The sequence below is a fragment of the Protopterus annectens genome, chromosome 14.part0 (genome assembly GCF_019279795.1).
Source record: "Protopterus annectens isolate FY-2018-M chromosome 14.part0, PAN1.0, whole genome shotgun sequence".
NCBI lineage: Eukaryota > Metazoa > Chordata > Ceratodontiformes > Protopteridae > Protopterus > Protopterus annectens.
The window spans coordinates 371,228,234-371,250,415 of NC_056748.1; positions in this window are offsets into that span (position 1 = coordinate 371,228,234).

Here is a 22,182-nt window from a genome sequence, read left to right on the forward strand (position 1 = left end):
AATTCTGAGCATATCTGGGAATTCCCACCCGGGTTCCTAACATAACTAAAGAAAGCTTTGTGATTATCTTAGTGTCCTGTGCAATTTTTCTCTCGAAGCTGGCCTTAGACGATTTTATGAGTGCCCGTAGTTTTTTGCTAATACTGATCAGAGATGCCTTCCCTTTTTGGGATTTTGCTCTATCATGTAGTAGCTTCCTCCTTCTGTTGTATAGTTTGTTTATGGCTGGGGTCCACCAGACAGGACGTCTGCCTTTGGAGGATTGGGTCTTGGTTTTATTTGGGATTGCATGATCCATGCATTCCTGAAGGTGTTCATAGAATGCATTTATAAAGGATTCTGCGGTCTGGGCCGTATTTTCCACAGGCCCGGGGGCTTTGAAGGATTCCACCTCAGTTATGAGGAGTGTGAAATTTGCTTTAGAGAAGTTTTTCACTGTGGTTTTCTGGGCAGAGGGTGGGGTCGGGATGTGAATATCCAGTGAGATTAGTTTATGGTCTGATCTTACCAGTGAGGGATACACTTCTGGTCTGGAGCATAGAGTCCCCATGTTGGTGATGATCAGGTCCAGTATGTTTTCCCCTCTTGTGGGAGTGGTAACAAGTTGTTCCATAGCATTTGAGTTTATAAATTCTAGGAAACTTTGGGCTAGGGTGTTGGAGCTAGAGTAGTGCTCCCAGTCTATGTTTGGGTAGTTGAAGTCGCCCAATATAATGGTGTTTGGAGAGACCTTCATATTTTCCAGTGTTCTCAGGAAGGCCGAGTGGGGTTCCTGGGTTTGGGAGGGTGGTCTGTAGCAGGCTATAAACTGGAAGGCAGTTTTATCCACTGTTAGTTGCACATGGATAGTCTCTGATGCTTCGTGCTGTGCCACCAACCTGGAGGTGTGGGTATCTTTGACGAATATTGATACTCCCTCTCCTTTTGTGGTTCCGTCCAAGTTTTGGGGCCGAAAAGCATAGTATGAGGTATAACCTGGTAGTGCTGGGGTGCTCTCGGGAGCCTTGAACCAGGTTTCTGTTACTGCACAGATATCAATGTTCTCCATGCTAAGGAGAGTTTTGAGTGCGTGCATCTTGAGGTTTACTTCTGGCATTGAGTAGCATTACTCTTAGTTTCTTATCCCTTGTGATACCTATGGAGGTGGTTTGTCTTTTGAGCCTTGCCTAAAAAAGGCACTATGGGGGTAGCAAGAGCTTTTGCCAATATCTGAAAGCCCAGGGGTGACAGGTGCAAGCCGTCCCTAGTGAAGCATCGTGGCTTGTCGAGCATGTCATCCCAGGCTGACAGGCATTGGATCCCCTTTGAATGACACCAATACTTAAGCCAATTGTTGAAATTGATCATCTTGTCTTCATATTGTGGCATCATTCTTGGTGAGGGTAAGATGCTACTCAAGGTCAGGGTCATACCGGCCTGGGCTACATGCTCAGAGAGCTCCTCTAGGTCTCTTTTCATGTAGTCCAGGGAGGTATTTCTCAGGTCATTCACACCAACATGGACAATGACTGAGTCATATTTGTACTTGCCTTGGAGTGACCTGAGTGCTTGTGTTATGTGGCGGATCCTAGTGCCCGACAGGCATCTCACCGTGACCTTCTCCTTGTTCAGCCTGGTGAGCGGGACATCAGTGTGCCTGACGATAGAGTCACCTATTACAAGTGTATCAGGTGTGTTGTTTAGCCTTAAGGGCTGTGACTGTTCGGCACACTGGCTTTGTGATCTATGTGTTGCACGTGTTTTCTTTTGGGGTAGCGGTTGCTTGGGTGTCTGCTTTGGAGGTCTCTGCTGCTTTGGCAGATTTTTATTTAGAGCCTCCGAGTATGTTTTTGTGTGTTTATGTGTTTGGTTTGCTGTCATGGTAGGTCTATGTGAGATTGGAATTGTAATGAGTGTGGTTTCCTTCTCCTCCTGACTGGTTACGCCACTACTGAGTTGAGAGAGCTTAGCCTCCAGTTTGGCTATATGGTTGCATCTCTCACGTGTGCTGGAATTTGTTGGGAGGAGGAGAGGGTTGTCGGTGTACATGAGGCAGTTGTAACATTGCCTCAAGATTCCCAGATTCACCAGCTGGACCGGAGAGGAGATTGACAACTGACCTTTGGACATGCTAGAATAGTATTGGGAATGCCTTTATAATTGAAAAAAGGGCCAATGGGGAACAAGGCACTCAAGGGGAGTTTGTGAGGGTGTAGTGCTTTTAATTTTTTAGTGCTGACTTAGTGAAGAAGTGCCAGGTAAATTAAATGCAATGTGTTACAGGTAACTTAAATGCAAAAATGACAAACAGTAACTTTCTTTCAAGTGAAACAAGGAAATAAGTACAGTAAGCAATGCAGATATCACTAGGGATCCACAGAAGCACTGAAAAGCCGTGTTTTAGGTGGAATTAGAGTTTCAGGGAAATAACAAGCAAACGAACAACAAGCATACAAACAAAGCTACATTCAGCAGGCCTGGATCTAGTCTATGCTACAGCAAACAAGGTGTACCAATTTCAGTAAGAAACAGTTCAAATATGCAGGCACTATAAGCCTTTAACCAGAAATTCCCAGCTCAGAAGGGCAGAGTCCAGCCTCTCCTCCCACAAGAGTGCAGACCACGAACCTTCTTAATGTAAAATAACTGGCCTGAAGCCCAAGTGCTTAAACCAGAACTAATACACTTTTAGAATAACAGACACTGAGCCCTCAATCAGCAGTTCCCAACTTAGAAGGATGTAAGCTACCTGTCCTGCCACCACAGTGCAGGCCACAAACCTTCCTAATGTAAAACAACTGGTCTGAAGCCCAAGTGCTTAATCCAAAAGACTTAGAATGATAGCTACACTTTAATCAAGTTACTACCAAGCAGTAATAAATACAATTGAATACTTTAAAGAATGCCTGGATTAGTGCTCAAGTTATACAAACAAAGCTAGATTCAGCAGGCCTGGATCTAGTCTATGCTACAGCAAACAAGGTGTACCAATTTCAGTAAGAAGCAGTTCAAATATGCAGGCACTATAAGCCTTTAACCAGAAATTCCCAGCTTAGAAGGGCAGAGTCCAGCCTCTCCTCCCACAAGAGTGCAGACCACAAACCCTCTTAATGTAAAATAACTGTCCTGAAGCCCAAGTGCTTAAACCAGAACTAATACACTTTTAGAATAATAGACACTGAGCCCTCAATCAGCAGTTCTCAACTTAGAAGGATGTAAGCTACCTATCCTGCCACCACAGTGCAGGCCACAAACCTTCCTAATGTAAAACAACTGGTCTGAAGCCCAAGTGCTTAATCCAAAAGACTTAGAATGATAGCTACACTTTAATCAAGTTAATACCAAGCAGTAATAAATACAATTGAATACTTTAAAGAATACCTGGATTAGTGCTCAAGTTATACAAACAAAGCTAGATTCAGCAGACCTGGATCTAGTCTATGCTACAGCAAACAAGGTGTACCAATTTCAGTAAGAAGCAGTTCAGATATGCAGGCACTATAAGCCTTTAACCAGAAATTCCCAGCTCAGAAGGACAGAGTCCAGCCTCTCCTCCCACAAGAGTGCAGACCACGAACCCTCTTAATGTAAAATAACTGGCCTGAAGCCCAAGTGCTTAATCCAGAATTAATACACTTTTAGATTAACAGACACTGAGCCCTCAATCAGCAGTTCCCAACTAAGAAGGATGTAAGCTACTTGTTCTGCCACTACAGTGCAGACCACAAACCTTCTTAATGTAAAACAACTGGTTTGAAGTCCAAGTGCTTAAACTAAAAGGCTTAGAATGAGTTACACCAAGCAGTAATAAATACAATTGAGTACTTTTAAGATGACTCAAAAGCAAAATAAAGTAGGAAGAAACACAAATACAGTAAAAGCAGATAACATTTTTTTTTTTGGAACATGGTTTCCCCCATTGGATGTAATAGGGGAACACACCATTTTGGCCATGTTCATTAACACATTCAGCCATGCTAATTTACATAACTGAGTGATCACATTCTTTCCCTCAGGCATTTCTGGGGGACAGCACATTAGACACTCCCCAGAATACCTGATTAGCATTTAGCATGGCCGTGGAGATGACCCATCATGGTGATTCTACTGAACATGTAAAATAACTGCAGTGGGCCTGTCTCTGAATCAGAAAGGGTTTCCATAACTGGTCGACCTGTCATGTTAGAGCTTACCTCTCATGGTAGCCTTTCTGAATCCCTGCCCTTTTCAGACAAATGACAGCTAAACGGATCAGTCTTTTGCTTCTTTTACATCTTGTACCTCATGCTGCACACTTCTCTTACTCAGCATGATAATGGTTGCACCTCCTGCATTTGTCAAGCTTATACTCACTCTGCTTCCCATGAATTAATTTAACTTGACCATAATTATGACTGTTTTTAAATTTACTATTCTCTCTGTTTTACCTTACAAACACATCATTTGGCATATTTAAAATTAGTATTTTATTTTTTGACAAATTCTGACTCTCTGGTGATTTGTGTGGCTTTCTCTAATGTTAAATTCACTTCAAGCTGCAACTTTTTGAGACAACACTACAACACTCACCCCAATAAGAATTCTCTGTCTCTCGCTCTGATTTCTTCATTTATTGTGCCATTAAACCCACGATTTTCAGCTAGTTTATAAAAGCACCTTATAAAAGTTTCAGCACATTCACCTGTGGCTTGTACACAGCTGTGGAAGCATACCCATACATATATTATATTTATTTTTGGCCCAAAATGTTCATTGAGTTTACTAATTACTGATTCATAACACTTCAACCCTTTGAAAATTGTTTGTTTGTTTCTTTTGGCTTTTCCCGGTTAGGGGTCGCCACAGCGGAACTCCGGTCCGCTAATGATTGGCAGTAGATTTTTACGTGCTGGCTTGCCGGGCTTAATGCACAACCTTCAACAAAGGAACGCCCATTCACGCATGTCGCCACACAGAAGACGCTCTAACTGAGAATCGAATGGGCAACGTGACGTCTAACTGTGAGGCGACAACTTCAACCCTCTGAAAATAAGAGTTGTATATTGCCTTCACCTCCCTATCCTTTGAATATAACAATATGTCTACCTAGATTTCTTCTGATTCTTTATCTAGCTTGGTCTCCTCAAGATTGTGTGAACCTTTGTCCCCAGGCAGGCCAGCCAAATGGTTTTGAGACATCAAACAGCTCATGCGAGTAGTCCTTCATTATTTTTATTAAAATTTATTTTTCTTGGTATGAAGTGCTTAATCTTGCTAACAACCATTTTGTGAAGTAATGTGTTTTATTTTTGGTGAAACTGGCTTATTCTGGGCTTGGCAAATACATTTCTGTTCACTAGTGTGGTTTTGTAACTTATATGTTTTTGTTTTTAATTCATGAAGAAGATGCTGGTTCTGACATCAGGTCACAAAATGTAGTGCCAGACACCCAATAATATCAAATGGCAGCATCAGAAATGTTCAGATATACCAGAGTTTAGACAAACAGGTAACTTACTCTATACAAAACGACAGAGCTGTAGAAAAAATGCTAGCACTTCCATCATCTTAGACACATCGGCACTAGGCTCAAGATATAATGCATTACAGGATGCAGTACACTCTTAAAATAGCAATGCTATACAAGAGTCTTTAAGTGGCAGTGGCTACACATTACATATTCATAATATATACAAAACTCTAGGAGCTTTACTTTATACCTTTCATCACAATGGTTGCTGGACATGAAACATTCCCACATTCTTACAGCTAGTAAGATCAAGGTTCCCCTTGTCTGTTGCTATATCAGACAGCTGTCATTTTATCTGTTTGCATGATTAAAACTCCGACAGGGAGGGAGTCCTGGGAAGCTTGAAGGATAAGGACTGTTCTCATCTCCAGTATGTTGATGAGCAGGGGAAAGTTCCAATAACATCCATGCCATGAACCATCTACTTATTATAACACACCCTCACCCTATGATTGACACATCCATGATGATTGTCTCCATGGATGGGGAAAGTTGTAAGAGACTATTTGAGGAAAGATTGTTTGTTGTCAATCCACCATGCCAAGGTGTCCCTTGCAAATCTGTGCTATGCAGATTTTATGTTCCATTAAATCCACACTCTGAGACCATTGAAGGCAAAAGATTCACTGGAGAACTCTCATGTAGAATCTCACATGTGGTTTATTGGTACTACTTCCCAGTACCCTGAGGTAATAGTAAGTTGTTTCTCTGTAAGCTCAAGGGAGAGCAGAAACACTTGTCTGTAGGGTGTGAACAATGTTTGTGGTGTGCCTTGCTGTGCATAACAGAGTGTCCAGATTATAACTTAACATCATTAAAGACTGATATAGTTACAGAAAAGGTCTTGCTGCATTCAGGGTTATTCCCAGTAACTGCATTAATCCAATCAGAGAATCCATAACCAATGCTAATTGAATTATGGATGGAGCAACTAATAGCCAGGCATCCAGCTTTGGAAGCACTTTGGCTCTCTGCAGACACAAGAATGCTGCAACTACAGGCACACATTTGGTAAATATCCTGGGGATTGAGGCAAGACCAATGGTAGAGTGTTAAACTGGTGATGTCTGGCTCTGACTCAGAAGTGCAGGGCTGCTGCTGTCCTTCTGTAGGTGGACTGTGGCTTCCAAAGACTGTTGAGAACCGCTAACATGGCAGCACTGTCTCTGGAAATTCCACCGCTTATTGGTGTTCATCACAGACTGTTGCTTACCCTACTGCTGCCCCCATGTGACCCACTTCAAGTGTGGGCTCCTCTTGCCTTGGAGAATGTCCTTTGAGGAGTTGAAACCTTGACATCACCAACAGTGAGCACTTTGCTCTCCTGCTGCATTTTCCCTATGTGTGTCTTTAATTCAGGACCAAATAAAGACGGTCTGTAGAACAGGGTATTCAAAAAGGTTTCCTTGGTGTCCTCAGGAAAGTTTGTCTTTCTGAGCAAGTCATGCCAGTGAACAGAGATGCCAGAAGCTGTATCTCTGGAAAAACTTTAATGATGTTATAAGTGACTTGCATTGTGAGATTAGGCACAGTAGAGATTGTTGTTGACTGGGATTTTAGCTTTTCCTTGGAAGGCACATCAGGTAACCTCAGTCATCTGGATTATTTCACGTAAAATCTTTCTGGCAAAGTCTGCCATGTAGACCACATAGTTTACCATTCTCATGGGAAGGGTACATGGTGCGTGACAGTATTTGCCTAAAAAGTCAAATGTTCAAGACTGTCTGGAGTGCTCTACATTTTGGGAATGTTTTTGAGAGTCAGTGTTGGCAGGTGCAGTTAGAGTCTTTGGCCAGAAGTCTCTCAGCATACATAGTACATAATCTGCCTTTCTGTGAACTTAGGCTATCATGTTAGGTGTTCTCCAAGTGGCTTTCATAGTAACTCTGTGAATGTTGACAATGAGGTGGACACCCTATAAAAACTGCTGGGATGACCTAAAAGCTTTCTACAGTATTCACAATGTGGAGGATACCAAATCAATAAGTCAGACTCCTTTTGTCTTCACACTTTCAGGACTTCCTCAAATTTGTAGTCACTAGGGGGACATAGGGGAATTAGTTCCTTTCTCCTCTTCCATACTGGCTGGGGGGGGGGGGCTCTGTGGGGAGTTGATATGTTTGCTGTTGCACAATTCCTTCCTGTGTACATGATGTGGATGGGAATCACAGGAAAAGGAAGGGCTTCTTTTAGAATCCTAAGTGAGTGGGTGGTGCTGCTTTAGGGCATCAGTGCTGCTCTCCTGCATGAGGAGGCCTATGGATGGGCAACAGAACTCTCTAGAGCTGTACAGGAGCCCAGCACAGATACTAACTGCACTGAAGGGGTATGGCACACAAAGAGTGCTGAGTCAGAATCAATATCTGTGTTGATAATAACACTGGTTCTGAGGCACCCTCTGACAAAGCTCCAGCCATCAAAGCAATAATACTCAACATCAGTGCTGAAAATATGAGCAATGATATTGATACTGAAGCCCTAAGGTCAAAGGCTGGATCAGGAATGGTCAAAGCTAAAAGCATTGAGTTCAAGGACTGAAAGGTAAAAATCATCATTATCCATATCAGAGCTGATGTTGTCAATGCCAAAACCAGCAATGAAGTGTCAATAACTGCAAGGGTTGATGTCCTGGTGATGGCAATGTATCCGCTGAAGCTGGCCATGTCAGAACCTGTGGTAAAAAAGTGGATGCCACTGTAAAAGAAAAAAGTATCCAGGTTTGGGATGCCAAGGTGGCTACAAGGTCTATGTCCCTTTTCCACCAAGAACCTGGGTGGGAAACAGAATCCAGAAAACTTCTGTCAAGTCACAGAAAAGGTCTTAGCAAACTTTCCATAATCAAAATGGAAGACTGTGGGAGTATGTCCATGTCTCAGCATCAGTGGTCTCATAGGCAAGGTCTCCAAGATAATTTAAACTTTCATCAGTGAAACTTAAGAGCTAAGTCAGTCAAAAAGGACACCAGAGGTGGCACATTTCTTTGTAATCCTAATTTTAATAGGAATACAGGGTTTTCCACTACCTGAAAAGACACCTTTTATGGAGGTTCCATGTTTGGCAGAGCCTCCTCAGACCTGGCAAAAATGCAACATCATCTTATCTTAGTTTTTTTTTTCTTTAAAGAGTCTATAATATAAAACAGAGTATTTGAAGGGCTTCAAGGTTGAAAAAAAAAGTAGCCAGTCCTAAACCCACTTTCAGATGTTTCTACAAAGTCTGGTATTCAGCAGTTGAGGACTTAAGGATTGCTAAATAAATGAAATTGCAGTCTTTCCTTCTTATGTCTAAAAGCAGATGAAGAAAATTCTGAGCAAATGTCACACTTTGAGGAATGCACAATTTTCCTAAAAAAATCCCACAGTTTTGATGCTTATCCTGTGGAGGAATTTTTCTATACAAGGATACCTGTGGAAGTCTTACTCCACGTTGATAAAGGGCCAGCTTCCCAAACATTACCACAACAAGAAAACAGCTGAAACATTCTGCAATAGCAAGTAATTAAGCTATACGTGATTTTCTTTGGCAAGGAATGCTGTTTGGAAAAGTAACCAATAGAACACATGCACCACATAACTTCATAGTAGAAGCAGTAAATTATATGAGAAACAAATCAGTTTAAAAGGTACTTAAACACATTTTTGATGTTTTAACAAAGTCTGGGAACTTAAGATAGCCTACAAACAAAGAAAGTAATAGAAAAAAAAAAAAAAAAAAAAAAACAATGAAGTATTAAAGCTTGCCTAGGTCCAGAAAACTGGAAATAAATTTCTCACAGGAAAAATATACAATTGATGAGAAAATATAGATAATAATTAGAAATAAACAGTTTGATAAAACTGGAAAAAAAGCCAAAAAGCCTGGGGCCATCTGCAAGATCACTTCAAATGGCGATGTAGAGCTGAAGATGGAAAGTGCTGTGAATTATGAGAATGGGGGTCATTGTTAAGCACCTTGGGGAAAAGGTTCTATTGCTCTATGATTCTAATGTATGTGCCGTTACTCCTTTAATTTACAGAGGATAGACCCAATTCCAATTAGATGTAAAGTTCACAAGAATCTATTGATGCAGATGTAACTGAATTAAAGCATGGATAATTGCTGAGATCACGAGCATAGCTGGCTCAACTAATGCATGTGCTGGTGACACGAACTAGCAAAAAAAAAAAAACTTCTGCAAAACTGCAGGATGCTGGCTTCCCGGAGACAGTCTCCACTCTGCACCCCCAGCTCTTCAAGTGAAGAAGAAAAAAAAAAAAAAACAAAACAAAAGTAATCTCCTTTTCCTGGTACCCCAACCAGGTAGCCAGATACACAACACACGCACCCCTCCTGCCCCAGCCAATCAGATCTCATTTCTGTGCTATGCCTCTCCTTCCTCTCATTTTAGTAAAAAAAAAATCTTTTTTTTTCTTTTAAACTGCAGCAACCTGCTTGCTGTAAATGTAGAAAGCAGTTGCTACAGTTTACACCCTGCAAGGAGCACTAAGGTGTTTAGGTTTTAGTTTAAAAAAACAAAAACAAATCTTCTCTTTTTAACTGTAATGAACTGCTTGCTACAATAGAGCAAGCAGTTGCTACTGTTTAGATCACTCACAGCACTAAAGTGCTCAGATTTGACCGCAAATACAATACCAACTTAAAAGCTGGTATGCATTAAAGAGCGATCAGGATCAGCCGCTCGCAGCCCTACCACTTTGCATCTGGGAAAGTTGCCCCCCTTCTCCCCACCTTAACTATGTACTTGGCTGAGATGTATAAATGTCTATATCTTTAAAAATGACAAAATATGAAATAAACTACAATCAGAGTCTGAATTAATTTGGGGCATAGCTGTAAAGGTGTGTAGAACAACTTTCCATTAAGACCTCTGTTATTTAACCTGTATGTTAACCATATTAGTATAGAAATAAAAGTGCTTATTAAGGATTTGAATGCACAGAAAATTAAAATTAATTTACAGTCTGCTGTTACTTGACAGAATAACACTGCCTTGGCAAAGTACAATGAAAGAAGTGCTTCAAATGGGCCTTTTTCGTGGCTTTGCTATTTCCTCCACTGTGGTGCGATCTTGAAGTTGGTATATTTAAGTAGGTGGTTTGTGGGGGCACAGCCCCCCACGTTGGGGGTGTGGGGGGCAAACCACATTAGTTTAGTTTAAAGTGTATGCGTTTTTTTGTACCGGAACAGTGATTTTATTTCCCTGAGAAAAAAAAAACGCTGTTCTGTGTTTTCGTACATTTTAGTTTTCGAACTTTACAGTTCGATATTACATCGTTCGGACTCCTGTGAGTTCGACGATGTGATATAGACCCCTTCAAATAAATTGTGGCAAAGAAATCTGCTGTTTTGCATGACCTGGAAGATGCAGCTAAAATGAAAAGTGTTCAGATGATCAACTACCATTTTGTTTAAGGTCTAATTATCAACATGATAAGAAGCTATGTCTAGCACTTAAGAAATAATGCAGTAAGTATGGATTACCTAATCATTTTTTTCTCAGGTCTAGAAGTCTAATGGAAAGAAAAAGGGGATGAAAAATGCTTAGTAAGTGACTGATATAAATAAAGCTAATTACTGTTTAGTCAGTGACTTAAATAGCTGTCTGCCTTACCTATACAAATCTAAAGCATAATTTTTTTTTGGGGGGTGAATGCAGTTGATAATGAACATAGAAACTGTACACATTATGTCATTGTTAGGCACAGAAATTCATCATCACAGGGCTCAAAAGTTACCTACAAATGGGACACTTCTTTTATTACACTTTAATGCTGGAGTAGAATACCATATTATAACCAAGAATGCATTCTGACAGGGAACAATTTGAAATGTCAGGGCCTGGTCTAGAAAGTCCCAAAATGCTGAGACTGAATGACTGAAAAAAACAAATTTACATATACTAGGTCCTGTGTGGCTATATCTCTGAATATTCCCTTTTTTCTGAGATATGGCAATCTGGGAGATAGTACATAAAACTCTGGTGGGTTTGGGGGCTTACCCCCTGCAAAAAATAAGTTTATAGGAGAAAAGCAATGTTCAATACTAGACTCTTCGCCAGCATTTTCCTGCATGTTGGCTGTTAGTGTAACAAATGGTGACTTTTCAGTAGGGTGACATTCAGAGAACTGGGCTTAAAAGGTTTGCTGTCAAAATCTAAAACTGTATTTCAGTCTTATTCTGCTCACAGAGTGAATCCTTTGTGCTTTGTATCTAAAAACAAATAGTATAATTTTCTGTTTCAGGTTATTTAAATTTAGCAAACAACTATCTTGCAAACAGTTGGGCATGATGAAGTGAATTCACAGTATGGAGATACACATGTAGAATAGTAGAGCACCAGAAATTCTCAGTTAAAGGAAGTTAGTATTTATACAGACAGAAAACTCCTAAACACCCAAAGACTACAGATCTGCTGGATTCAACATGCTTCTCAGTAACATACATATTTGTGATGCCTGTAACCTTACTCAACCTCACAAAATAGAAGGATTAGAGAAGGCACAGTACCTGATCTATAAAGAAGCCCAAAATAATGCCACTGCATAAAGGGGAACTTCAACATTACCCAACAATTCCAGGCCAATAGCCATCCTCAACATACTGTTTATAAATTAGAGTTTACTATGCATAATGAATTCAAATAACATGACATCTGCAAAGAACACTGCTAAAACATGTCTTCTGTTACTAATCTTATAAGGGGTAATATAGACAAAATAAACATTCATGGCAGGGTTTTCTTAGATTTCTTACATTTGCCTAAGGTATCTAATATCATGTGCCAAGCAAGCTTAATAAAAGTGTTAGGTAACTTATGTTTCCACCCACTCTCCTTGTATTGGTTTTGAATCTACCTAGAAAACAGAGACTATAGTGTAAGGTGGGGTCCTGCACTATCTACATACTACACTGTAAACACGAGTCCCATAAGGCTCCATATTAGATTAGGACCCCTGTTATTTAGCCTTTATGTTAACCCTATTACTGCGGGACACTACAGACTGACCAATATGCAGATGGCATAGCATGACTCTCCTCCCCCTATAACCTCACAGAAGCTCAAGCAAAGCTTCAGAAGGGTTTCTTCACATTAGAAAGATGGTTGCAAGTATCTCATATTATACTTAACACCTTTAAAAGCAATGCTATATTATTCATCAATAACAAATACAAAAACAATCACAACCTTACACTGAATTATAACTGCTTCAATAATATACCATATTCCAACCTAATCAAATATCTTGGCTGTACTGTAAAAGACACACTTTCTTTAGAAGACCAGTTACACACAGCTTTAAGGAATGCAACATAAAACTTGGTAGACAGTATTGGGTAAGACACTTCTTAATACCTACCACACATCACCTCCAGTGAAAAAGTAGAGCAGATCTACCACAAATCCATTAAATTCATTCTGGGAACATCAGTTACTAGACATCACTTCAACTTATTCAACAGTTATCCTTGCCATCAATATATGTATCCAGAGTCATGACTCTCCCTTTTCCAACCAATTAATCAATATTACCCTTCCTGGAAGCTGTGCTGATCGCACAGTGCACAAAGCAAGAAACACAGAACTAACAACAGTTGCAGTAATGTAGTTATTAATAACTATGCTGTTCCCCTGTGGATTAAACTGCCCCCTTTTATTAGCAACATCATGAATCCAACTTACTTTATAAAGGAATTGCATATATATATTTTATCCACCAGGTAAAATGTACGTGCACGTAGACTGCTACCAAACTGCGCAGTGCACATTACCCACTGTACGTCATATAACCTGCAGGAGAAGGCTTCCTTATACACACTCTGGTATAGTCATGACTGCTGAGCACTCAGATTACTGTGTGGTTAAGGTTAAGACAGTGGCAAGGCAGGCAGGTAATGGAACTGTGTGGTTAAGGTTAAGACAGTGGCAAGGCAGGCAGGTAATGGAACTGTGTGGTTAAGGTTAAGACAGTGGCAAGGCAGGCAGGTAATGGAACTGTGTGGTTAAGGTTAAGACAGTGGCAAGGCAGGCAGGTAATGGAACTGTGTGGTTAAGGTTAAGACAGTGGCAAGGCAGGCAGGTAATGGAAATCAGTGTCAGGAGCCTGTGGGTTAGAGAGGGTCTGCTGATGAATGAGAAGCTAAGTGTGTATGAGGGAAGCTATCCTTAACACTGAATGAGCAGCAGAAGTGCTAACCTATACTGAATCATGACGGAACAAAGGTATTACAGTATGCTGAATGGTGAAGGAAAAAAGGTGTGTTGTATAATATTGCAAGGCTGATGGAGTTAACCTGCCTGTTAAGCAGAAACAAATTCTTGAAGGTATAAAATTGAACTGTGTAAATACTGTCTTGGTTGTTGGGAAACCCTGCATAATGAGGTCCCGTAGCTGTAAACTGAACTTTAGAACCTGATTCTGAATTAAACTTTGGAATCTGGTGAATAGACTGGAACTTTGTTTTCTTTTTCCCCTTCGCATGTTGCAAGAAAGCTTGATTTTATTTACTTTTGTAAAATAAACTAACTTTTTCAAACTGTAAAGCTGGGTAAAGGACTGTTTTATTTCTGAATACAGCAGGCGCAGATAATATGCAACAGTATAAATAACAAAGGCAAACTCTTACAATTTCTGTATACTTAGAAATGTAATATGGTTCTTCATTCTACCAGGTTAAAGAACTGTCCATTTATATATTGTCTATAGCTTTCTGATGTCCACTGCATCCAAGTATTACCCTACTGAATGAATGTTTTCAGAACTTTTGTATCCGAATATTACACTAATGTATGAATGTTTCCTGTAGTTGTACTTTCACTTTATTTACTCCTTGTACATCTACCTTATCTACTTGTGTGTATGGCAATTATGTCATTATCCCCAGTATATTTACACTACTGCTTTTATGTTTAGTAGATTTGTTTGTCATTATGTTCTTTTTTAAACATCTTTGTTAAATCATCAGTTTTGAAATGGTAACATGCCTTTAAAGAAGTATATTTAAAACAATGAATAATCATTAAAATGAAACACTTTTCATATAAAATATTTGGCTATCTTAACTTTTGTTGAACCAATGTTTCCTGGAATAAGTAAAATGATCGAAAAAGGAAACCAGCTTCCTTTTCTGGCTTGTTAAAAGAAAAAAAACTCCCTAACTTGCAGACATAATTTGTCTGTTTAGTGGTACTTTTAGGGAAATAGTGTTCAATACCCTAATGTGTAGGGTTGGGGTTAGGGGTAAGAGTAGGATTAGGATTAGCACGTGTAACCCTTAGTCATGTTTGCTAACCCTATGTACATAAATATGTAACTACTAAATATAAAATTCCAACCGCAATAAAGTGCATTTGTGCATCTGCTGCAACCTTACCTCTGACATACATCAATATAATGGCTCCACAATTCTGTTAAAAAATAGCACAGTTCATCGCTACAGAATGTAAATACAATATTTTGTATGGTGGCAACCCCCTCCCCCCATACTCCTATATTGGAGCCTTCACCCACCTGACACCTCCTTTACTTACTTAAATATTCAAACTCCATGGTTATGCAACTACCAAATAATAAGTAGTTCTTAAATGACATCAAAGGTACATGCAACATTCAATGCCTCACCAGTCCCAGAGTTCACAATAGCCTGTGTGGAATTATTCACAGAAACACTGTACAAACGTATAAATGGCTGCACAGAGGCTGCTGTACCTATCAAACATGAGCCCAAAACAAACTCCAAAAACAAACCACACTAGCGGAATCCTAATCTTTACTGAGTATGTAACAAAAGGAAAAATCATGGCCAAATTCAGAAACAGCAACTCTTATAATGACAAAAGCTCACTAACAAAACTAGATGGGAAACTAAGAGGACTAATTAAATCCAACAAGGCCAATTTTGAGGTCAAGATAGCTTCTCGGGCTAAAGACAAACACAGGACCTTCTACAGCTATTTCGAAAACCTTGAAGGTAACACGTAACAGTGTGCAGAACTGAAAGTAAATGGTACCACCTTCACTCTGCAAAGTGACATATCAAATCTGCTGGCTGACAAATTCACCTAAAAATTACCCCCCCCAAAAAACCCCTTATGAAACCCACAGTAGCATACCCCACAGCTATCAGCAGGAGCAGGTCATAGCAGCACTCACTAAGGCTAAAAACACAGCCTTAGTGGGGCCCAAATGTATCCTGGGTTGCCTCCTAAATAGTCTGAAACATGACTTATCGGGACCAGTTGAGTAATTTTCAACTACAGACTCAAAAAAGGCTATATACCAATTGAATGGAAGATGGCAATGACTATTGCCCCTCACAAAGGTGGGCCATCAACTGACCCTGGAAACTACAGTACCATTAGTCTGACTGGTCTAATATGCAAAGGCATGGAAAGAATTATCATGGAAATGATCAAAAAAGACATTGGCAACCTAAAGACACTGGACCCATCCAAGTTTGGTTTTGTCAAAGGAAGGTCATACCTACTTAACCTGGTAGACTTCTTTGAGAATGTAACCAAAGCAATGGCTGAAGTGAAAATGGTGCATACTGCCTACCTAGGCATGACTAAGGCATTCAACACAATACCTTACTCAGGTATTGAGCAAACTCACTGAACCAGGCATAAATCCCTGCACAACTCGCTATATTGCCTGCTGGCTCACAGACGGAACTCAAGAAGTCAGGACTGGTGAGACCACCTCCACCAAGAGGCGGGTCACCACTGGAGTACCACAGGGCTCTGCGGTGGGCCTACTCCTGTTTGGCATCTACTTCTTGAAGGTCAAGGCTAATGTCAAGGGCCTGTTGCTCATCAGTTTCGCAGACGACTGCAAACTGTGAGATATCATAAATTCCCCCTTTGACACTAACATCCTGCAATAGGGTTTGACACAGACAAATGTCTGGTGCCAAAACCATGGATTAAAACTCAATGCAAAGAAGTGACTTATAGTTCTTTTTAGGAAAATGTCTACCTAGGCAAATCACTCCATTGATAAGACACTCACAAGAGCTGACTCAGTAGTTAGTGATCTGGGAACATATGCAGACATTAATCTGACTTTGACCAACACGTAGCCAAGGTAGTAAGAAAATCATTCTATGTCACCCAACTTATAAGTAAGGCTATGGCATCTATGTCCAAGGAAGTTTAGCAGCACTGAACTCATCCTTTGTCAGACCTGTCATTCAGTACAATGCCCTCTTTGACATGTACCTGACTAGGTATATATAGCAGTTCGCATGCCCACAGAGGTTTCTCACCAAGAGAATCCAGGCTATTAACACACTGTCCTATATAGATTGCCTTAGAGCCCTGTCTCTGTACTCGGTCTCCTACAGGTTGTTGAGAGGTAATCTTTGCTTGGCATATAAAGCACCCATAGACCCAGCCCTGATGGAGCTTTCGCACATCTGCAAAAACAAGCAGCACCAGAAACACTACATTCAGGGATGTGAACTTTGCTTGGGACATAAATAGAACATGCTAGTGAGACAGATATGTGACTCAAAGGATTACCATGCTCTTCCATGTGAGGCAAACTCCATCTCTAACCCTGTTCAAATGTAACCTTGACCACTGGATGGGAAACTGCAAATTCTTCCCTGGGCTGGCCCCATGTCCCTTATAGACAGAGGGCAACAGTAAACATTTGCTAACTAACATTAGGTGGGTAGTCATAAATTCATCCCTGGGCTGGCCCCATGTCCCTTATAGACAGAGGGCAACAGTAAACATTCCCTAACTAACATTAGTGGGTAGTCATAAATTCATCCCTGGGCTGGCCCCCGTGTATTTTATAGACAAAAGCTGACAGTTAATAGCCCCTAACAGACATACCCCCAACACAGCTTTTAGCAACCTCCTAACAATCATACCACTCCATTAAGATGCACATGTTACAAGGGGACACAACTGGGTTGGGTTATGTGGCAAGGTTTATAAAGGCCCTGGTGGCCATTAGCTTTGTATATACCTATGAACCTACTTACACAAGCTTATAAATGTGATCAACTCTCTATTAGTTCTAAATACAATGAGATTCCAGCTTTGTTGTACTTGTCATAATGCATTATAAATAAACCATAAACAGGCAGCATGTAGTGACCTGAAAAAGGCATTTCTACCTTTTTCTTCTACTGTTAATTGTGATAAAAGATGCAAATACATGATATGTGTTGAATAGCTGCATTTATGGCCAACTGTAGTTGCATTAAGAATAATTCCATATAACTTTCATGTTAAAATTACAAATGAAACTACTGTCTCTCATCACCCCATTCCAAGTGTGAATGGGTCATATACTTTCACCTAAATGCATTTCCTTTGAGTATACCATTCACAAAGACTGCTTGTGTGCTAAAAACCTGAATGAGTAAATGAAAGGAGGGCAGAAGTTTTAACAGACATTACCCTCTGGCTTCCGTGGGTTATTTGGGCATTACAACACTTAAACTACATAGTGGTGAACAACAGTTGTAATTGCTTTATGGCATGGACTCTATGGTTTCAGTGTGTTTCTGACCATAGTCCGGACAGTCTAGTGTACATTTTATAAATGCTGGTTTCTGAGTTTGATTTAAAAACTGGGTGTATATCATAGCATCGAATTCGCATAACATCAAACGGCCATAACCTCGAATGTGCCGTTCATCGAATCTGTACTTGTGGGATCGCGGTACAGTGAGGATCTGTAAATATGCCCTTTCCTCACTGTAGTGTGACCTTGGAGTTGGTATATATAATTAGCTGGGGGTGTGTGTGTGTGGGGGGGCTGTGCAGCCCCCCCACATGAACAGATTTGATGAACGGCACATTCGAGGTTATGGCTGTTCGATGTTATGTGAATTCGATGTTATGATATAAACCCTTAAAACACACACACACACACACACACACACACACACACACACACACACACACACACACACACACAAACACATGCACAGTCACAGATTTTGCTACTTAAATCTGCATTATGAGTTTTCAGTCCAACTAGTACTTCAACTGTAGAAAATAATATTGAAATAAAATGCAAATTTACATGTAAATACTTTGGGTTGTAGAAAAGTACACTTGTGTAGGCAAACATACTATAACCACTGATGTTCAAATGATTCCTGCTGCAGTGGCCTAAGCTACATGTGTTATATCCCACAAAGCGTCAGGGCAACTTCCACACACCAAAACTATTAGCTTGAGATGAACTGGCTAAACAGGTTTGGGTGTCAAGACTCTTAGAGCTTTCATGCCAATTGAGGGACAGAGGCTGTGCTCTGAGAAGACATTGCTGGGAATAACAATAACAAAAAAGCAAAACAAATGCTCACACACTGGCATAAAAAACACACCGAAAAACAAGGGGGTGGAGAGAGGGAGCGGCTACTGCAGCAGTGATCATTCTAACATCTACGGTTATGGTAAATTTATTTTCATAACTGTACTGTGTTCTTCATATTGATCATTGGTGTGGTAGCCTAAGCTGTAAGGTTAGATTACCATATCTTAGAACAACTGGGAGGTGGAATAAGAAGGGTCCAGGAGCCCCTGGAGAATGGTCCTAGCAAAACTTGACCTAGACCTGGAGAAGGAATCTGGATTGTAGTGCTTTGTAAAAGTATGTACAGAGGACCAAGTTGCTTCTTCTAGAATACTTCTAGAATTCAACCCTTTCTAGAAAGGCATAGATGAAGCTAAGGACCTAGTAGAATATGGCTTGATCCTGCCCTCAGTAGTTTTGTTGCTGTGGAAATAACCAGAGTTAATAGCCCGAGATATCCATTTGGAAATAGTCTGCTTTGACACAGGTTGTCCCTTCTCCTTACCATCCCAAGAAATGAACAACTAATCAGAAGTTCTGAAAGATTTTGTAATGTCAAGACAGTACCTTAACTGATTATGGACATCCAAGGTATGAAGTATCGTTTTCTCCCTCATTTTGGAGTTCGGGGAAGAACACAGGGAGATGGATAGTTTGGCTTTAAGTAAATTTGGATACCACTTTAAGCATAAAAGAAGGATTAGTTCTAAAGGAAAACCTGTCCTGTGGAAAATGAAATAAGGTTAACCCACTATAAGAGCTTGCAATTCAGATACTTTTCTTGCAGAGGTCAGAGCAGCCAGTAAAACTGTTTTCCATGTTAAGAACCTCAAATCAGCCAGATGAGCTGGTTCAAATGGAGCAAGTGTTAGCTTCTATAACACAAAATTAATGTCCCAAGGAGGAACCACTGGTTTTCTTGGAGGTTTCTTATGCAAACCTCTTTCAAGGGAATGTCTTGAAAGAGGGAGAACCATGGGCAGATGTGCTGAAATGACAAACAAATGAACCTTGATAGAGAAATAAGACAGGCAATAGGAAAGTAACTCACACAAATATTGTAAAACAAGAGAAATACTACTCTGAATGGGTTCTGGTTATGTTTATGGCACCAACTTGAAAACGTTTCTATTTGCTAATATATGATTTTCTAGAAGATGACTTTCTTGTCCCCATTAGTACTCTTGCATATCCTCAGTAAACAGGCTCCTAAAAGGTATTAAAACCCTATCATCCAGGCAGTCAGTTAAAGTTGTTTGGGGTTGGAATGTATAAAATGTCTCTGTTCTTTTTTTTTTTTTTTTTTTTTAAACAAGAAACATATTCATTAAATTATGGCTTATGACATAGGCAGTCATACATTTATATAAATGAAAAAAAAAACAGTATTGACATATTTTCAGTGTGAAACATTATACATCACTTAAAATCTGAGCAATCATTGTCAGTCAAATATTACAAAGCTTATTCAGTTCCTGCCTTCCCTTAAACCTCATTCCTCCTCCAAAACATTATTATGCATGTATTGTTCCCACCCTTCCCATTTTTTCTATGTAATTTGCTCCTACCCTTTTCTAAAGATCCTGCTTCCAGTTGTTTTATCTATGTTACGATATTAACTACTTCTAGTACACTTGGTTTAGACTTTGATTTCTATTTTCTAGTAATTGCTTTTTTGGCAGCCACCAGAATTAAACTCAGGAAGACCTTACTATATCTAGGCAATTCTGGACTGAGAATGGATAAAGGATGAAGAGTCATACTGCATACACACACACATGCAGCAGAAAGAATTTGCAAGGCATTGACTGACCTAAGAGGGGAATCTGAAGATATCATATATAAAAATAACACACTGCATGAATACAAAAGTATATTAAAACAGAAATAAAACACAAATTAACATTGACACAGAAACCCAAGATAGTAAAAGCAACAAGAATGCTATCAGCTTAACCAACTTAAGAAAAATGATGGGGCCGGGGGAAGCACTACTGCTTACATTTGCTAATGTTTGCATCTGCCTCTGTCAACACACTGCCACCCTTCAGATCTTCTCCAATAAAATATGTCGATTCATTTCAAACTCACCATGGAATTAACACAACTACCTTACTGTTTCAAAGGCTATGTGGCTTCCACTACATGCTAGGACAGATCTTCTTGGTTCCCTACTCCTCAAAATACTCAAACTAGACACCCCTCCCCTCTCTCTTCCAAAATTTTTTTTTTTTTTGACAATCCAACCTATAACCTAAGAAGCCAAGCCAGAGCTGTCCTTCCCTACAACCCCCTTCTGCATTATACTAGCTATTGCTTCGGCTCCCTATTGAAATGTCTGCATTTGAAATGCCAAAAAGTAGAAAAAAGACCAAAAACACAGGAGAAGAGCAAATCACGAAAATCACTCTTCCCCTTAAAACTTCTTTTTGCGGGGGACAAGCCCCCCCCCATATCCCCCAAACTTATATATACTAATTCCAAGATCACCATACTTTGGAGAAAAGGGAATATTCCAAGAAATGGCATCTCAGACTTAACATATGTAAGTCTAATCTTTGGGCCATTCATTCTCTGTGTTTCAAGACTTGCTCTAGCAGTCCTCAACATTTCAAATGGATACCCATTGCTTCCCTGTACTGGTGGCCCCAGTTTTGTCCAATAAATTCCAGCCCCCTCTTGCCTATTGTCTATATCCCTAATTGCATTTATCCGTATCGGCAAATTTTCCTTTATCCATTCCCATGTTGGCTTAGTTTTTAGTGTACTTTCTGCTACTTTGTGAATATAATATTTTCACTGTTTAATTTCTCCAAATCATTTGGGTTTCTAATACCATCATGCGAATGGACCCCATTCCTAAGTCAAACTATGATTAAAGTTCAAGAAATTAGTATTGTTTCAGTCTTTGATGTCAGCCAGAAGTACTCTTTGCAGCACCTGCAATGTGCCCAGTAATGACTCATTCTGCAATTCATATGGAGTTACATGCATTGGTAACATATCTAAATACGGTTATAGATTCTTTTTTATAAGACCCGTTGCTCCTACTACTATTGGAACAGTCTGGGTATCTTTCTTCCACAGTGATCTTGTTTCTGCCTGCAAATCCTGATATTTTATTACTTTGTGTCTCTCTGTATGCAAGACACTGTAGTCACTGGGTTTAGCAATTTCAATGATCAATGATACTTTTGTCTTCTATTCATGGACCACTATATCTGTTTTTTCTTGCATCTGTCTTTTCAACTGTTGGTAATGGGTGATCCCGTGTGATGTAGACCATCATTTTCTATGATGCTTTGTGGCTCGTTTCTCCAGTGTTTTGCAGCCACTTCAGTACCATAATGTTTGCACAATCTCCAGTGCAAC